Raw genomic sequence first — 3,305 nt, 5'->3', positions numbered from 1 at the left:
ATGGCGGGACTAGGGCCTGATGGTTATTCCATTAGATAACACACGTGCAGGGCCAGGGCTACTACCACCAGAGAGTGAATGCCCCCTGAAATTTTGCACCCCAGCCATGTGACAATACAATGAAAGTTGTAAAATACTAAGGAAATAGCCCAGACCTCCAAGATCTCCTCTCCTGTTAGATCCCACCCATCCCAACCTAATTTCCAACCACATCCTGGGTCATACTGTTACTTTAACAGGATTATCAAGACCCTCTGTCTTCCACCTGCCCACAGCAGCCCAGGTGTCTGCTCTCTACCAAATCTGTAAGTTAACAATTTGTCTCCATCTATCCCATCCTCCTAAGGGTGTGTCTGCTCTACAGAGGAGAGAGGAAGCTAGAGACCCAGTCTCGTCCCACATTAAAACAAGTCAGTATTCTCCCGGGGTCACAGACTGTGTTGCCAAGCTGTCCAGTCTAGGGTTGGGGGACAGGTAGAGAGATTTGCTGGGAAATGGGCAGCTGCTCCCATTTGAAGCAGCTTGGGAGTTTTGCCTAGTGATGCCCTCTGCTGCCCTCTGTGGCCAAAAGATCATTGTCTCTAGAGACACTCCTCTAAATCCCGGAATCCATCTCTTTCCGCCATCATCTTTTAAAGCTTTTCTGCTGCAGTGCTCCGTGGGCATTAAAAAGTAAAATGGGACACTCTAGCCACAGGCCTGTGTTGGGTTTACACTCTCAGCTCCTTCCTGCAGAGGTTGTTTAACTGCATCCTGGAAGAAATCTTAAGAGGTCATTGGGCTGCTCAGCTCTGCTCTAAGCAAGGCTGGGTCCAATCCTTCCATATAGGGCTTTTGGTGAATCTCTCAGACACTGCCAAAATCCCAGACTCTTCAAAGTTACTCCCTAGGATTTTCATAATATCCATCCAGTTGTTTATCGGAGCTTGGGGACCTTTCACTTAGAGGGCAAAATCCCAATTAGAAAGATGGGCAGGCTGGCCATGGGGAAGGAGCAATATTAATACGGTAGATGTGTTGAGTGACACTTTACCTTTCCTCTTTCTTTTTTTTTAATATCAAAAAAACGAATTTCATAAGCTCAGCATTGCTGAAATGTTCTGTGTACGTTGGAGGTGTTGCTTTGTGACTTTTAAGCATAGCCCAGGACTCAGGAATTTTCTCCTTCCTCAGACAGTGAACCATCTGAGCACCTGGAAGCCACCAAAGCACCTGTTTCTTCTCCCACTCCAGCACCAAGTGAGATAAGTAAGCTTATTGTCGATTAAGGAAGCACTGTGTCTTACCAATCTCTTTATTAAGATACGTAAGTGTGTCCACTAGGACTGAGTGGCTGAAGAAGCCCAGTATGAGATCACTCCATTTCTGAAACCTACCAGTCTCAAGAAATGGCTCCCTAGAGAGATTCGCAATCTTTGTTTGAATCCCTTGCTGTCAGGCATGATGTTTGATTTCAAAGTCTGTGTACACAGTGCTCATGGCTCTAGGAAAATGAGAAAATGTGCCTGGTTCCCCAGTTCTCGGCAAGTTTTCTCCTCTCTCTATTCTGCTGTCCAGTGCCTTCCAAAGGCCCCTGAAAAGTAGCCCCACCCCTCCTGGCGTGCGAGGGAAAAATGTTTACTTTGTATTTTGGTGATAACACAAACCTATACCAAAAAAAGTTCCATTTACGACTATTTTTTCTTGATTTTTATTTTGTATTGTGGTAGAAAGAAAAGCTAGCATCAAATTTACCACCCTAATCATGTTAAAGTGTACAGTACAGTAGAGTTAAATATATTCACATTTTGTACAACAGATTCTAGAATTTTTTCATCTTGTAGAAGCAAAACTGTATACCCATTACACACTAATTCCCATCCCACCCCCCCCACAACCACCTTTCTACTTGGTTCCTATGAATTTCGTTACTTCAGATACATCATAATAGCTGAATCATAAAGTATTTGTCCTTTTGTGACTGGCTCTGCTCACTTTGCATAAAGCCCTGGGGTTTCATTATGTAGATTATTTAATATAAAATCTGACAAGGCTTATGGGGAAAACGTACAGCAAGGCTCTCAGTGCGAGGGCTACGAGTCCCGTGGCCCTTGCTTTCTCTTCTCTTCCACTCACACCTATGAAACTTTTCACAAATCTTGGAAGACTGAGCCTTCCCCGTCCCATCCTGAGATCTGGATCGACATAATGTAGGTAGTAAATGGGCTGGGATTCTTGGGAGAGCAGATCGATCGGGTCGATCGGGTCGATCGGGTCGGGGCAGAGGCACGTGGAGCGTAGGTGCCCGGGCCAGCATGGGTTGAAAGCAGAGTTTAAAGCGCAGCTGGAAAATCCAGGAGCTCTAATGGCCTGCCCCTTAGATCACTGATCTCTCTACACTCAACACCTGCAGACTTGATTGTTCCTAGCGCTTCAATAAAACACTGGAGACACATAGGGCAGGTCTGAAATCCTGTGATTTGACGACACGCTGTCAATTCTTATCCCCAACATCACACTAGGAAGCCAGACTGACTTGTCCAACTCTGAATTGGCCCGGTCCCACGCGGTGGTGGTCAGGTGTTGGGAGCAGGGTGCAGCAGGCCCTCGCTCTAAGCGAGGGCCCGCCTCTCCCGCATCCTCACCGAAACCACACAGTCCAACACGACCCCGCAAGCAAACAGGTCTACCAGTTGAGGGAAGGCAAGAGCAGGTAAAGCCCTAGCTCTATTTCACTGCACTGTTTTCCCCAGACCCCACAGGAGCAGGTGATCCGTCTCCCTGCCTCTTCTTTCAGACGGCAAAGTCAGCCGCGTTCTGCCGGGAAAAGCGCAACGCCTGGGCTCGGAGCGCGGCTGCTGGGCCCTCGGAATCATCCCCAGAGGGCCCGGGGCCGAGGCAGCAGAGCGAGGGACGCGGGAGCGGCACTGCGGAGCGGCTCCGCGTGGCGTGGCGGAGCGCGGGACGCTCGGGGCTCGCAGTCCTGCCCCGGTCCCAAAGGTACGGCAGAGGAGAAAGGACGCCAGTGCAAAGGGGCACTCCCGCTGTCCGTAGCACTCCCGGAGACCGACTTCTCGCTGCCGGCTAGCCTCACTTGGGTTGCGCTTGCCCGGTGCGGAGTCCCACCTTGCCACAAGCCACCCCGCCGACCTCATAAACAACTTCTGAACTGCAGAGGGAGGAGGCGGGGCGGGCGGGCCGCGGCGGAGCCGAGCGCGGGGGCAGGGGGCGGGCCGGGGTCAGGGCAGAGGCTGCGGCCGCGCCTCCCCATTGGCCGGGACGCAGTGGGCTGCCCGGGCGCGCGGCGCGGCGCGGCGCGGGCGGGG

This window comes from Callorhinus ursinus, unplaced genomic scaffold, assembly GCF_003265705.2.
Source record: "Callorhinus ursinus isolate GAN/ISIS: 27379988/994484 unplaced genomic scaffold, GSC_fseal_2.0 scaffold10, whole genome shotgun sequence".
Classification (NCBI taxonomy): Eukaryota; Metazoa; Chordata; class Mammalia; order Carnivora; family Otariidae; genus Callorhinus; species Callorhinus ursinus.
This window is presented reverse-complemented; position numbering follows the sequence as displayed.